The following is a 1,788-nucleotide window of genomic DNA, read 5'->3' on the forward strand; positions in this document are numbered from 1 at the left end:
CAATATTTAAATAAAATTATTTTTGTTTAGTCTAAATATAACAAGGAGTAAAATTTCATCTCTCTAACAAGTCCAACTTAAACTCAAACTCATTATTATCATTTTTTTTAACTATATAATGCATGTTTGTTTTGTACGACAGCAACACAAACATAAAGCCTTTTAGGTTTTCTTTCTTTCACACAAAGTCACAAAAACCTCACTATACGACACCAAGCCACCAACACATGTATTAAAACTCATTAGTATCTTTGCCTCTCTCTCTTCTCTCTCCTAGGTGAAAGTTGTTTTTCCACTCTCCTTTTTTTTTTTTCTCTTGGTGTTTAAATTTTAGAAATTATTTGTCTAATATTTCTTGGAATTATTTATATATAGATTGCTTTGATTGCCCTCTTCACTGAATTTGCTTCCCTTTCTCTCTCCTCTACATCCCCCTTTTGTAAGTTTATCATTTTTTTAATGAATTGTTGGTTTAATTTTTTTTTTTTTTAATTTAGGTTTTGAACGATAAAATAGATTTTGCAAAGTCTTACTACTTATTGCCATAGCCAACAAGAGTTACAGTACATGAGCCATGGGTGCACATGGGGATGTGCCCAGGGATGCTCTTCTTTTCCACTATCTTTACGAAGTTATAATATTGCGGTATTCAAGTAGAGCAATTAGTTTCAACAAGTCTCTTTTTTAGTTTTTATATTATTCATAGGTTTTTTGACATCTATATTAATTGAGATTTATTTGATTTTAGGTCTTATTCTTTTGTGGACTAATTGATCATGGATTGTTCATTTTATTTAAATAAAATTATTTTTGTTTAGTCCAAACTTAACAAGGAGTGAAACTCTATCTCTCTAACAAGTCTAACTTAAACTCAAACTCAAACATTGATAATTTATCCTCCAAATTTGCGAGGTTAATCATGAACACTATAAAAGTAAAGCAAACCCCAATATATATTTTTTTAAAGCTGAGTAGAGGTATGAGTTCTTCTTATGTTATTTTCTTCTCCTCTACTTTGTTAAAAAAAATAAAAAATAAAAACATTTATTTTATGGTTTTTCATGTATTTTTTAAAAAGTAATTTTTGTACACGAACCATCAAACTCTCTTTAGCCACTTTTTACAAGATAAAAAAGCTTGTAATAATTGAAATTATTCTTTTGAATGTAACCCATCTTTCTCTTATATTTGTCTATTGTTTAGTCATATATATCTTGTTTTGTTTCAATAATTTCTACGTAGTGAACCATTTGATTCTTTAATATTTTTTGATTTTTTAGAAATTTTAATATCTAAATTTTTGAGTTATTTTTTTTGCAGTATCTGAAACTGTCTGACAAATTTTTTGTATGCTATTGCACGTTCAAGCAATAGCTTCTTCATCAAATTGTAACAGAAATTAAAGTCATACAAGAGCAAATCATGTAATGGTGTAATTTCTTAAAAAATTTATAAAATTTAGTCTACCTCACAAATAGGTAGGTTCATGTGCATAACATAGATTAGCAACTAGTTACTTTTAAAAATGAACTGCAGGTTGATTATATATTTAAGCAAAAATATATATAAATATATATATAATTTTTATTTAAATAAATTATTCAAATTATTCATTATCTTAAAATAGATTATCACAATAATCAAAACTCATACGAACTTAATTTGAATATGTAGAGACTAACTCATATCAAAATTGAAAGTACTCCATTATCAGGTATTGGTTATCAAATCAACCGTGTAATCATTAATTTATCATTCTATTTATTCATACTACTTCATCAACATCAC

This window comes from Quercus robur, chromosome 6 (assembly GCF_932294415.1).
Source record: "Quercus robur chromosome 6, dhQueRobu3.1, whole genome shotgun sequence".
Lineage (NCBI taxonomy): Eukaryota > Viridiplantae > Streptophyta > Magnoliopsida > Fagales > Fagaceae > Quercus > Quercus robur.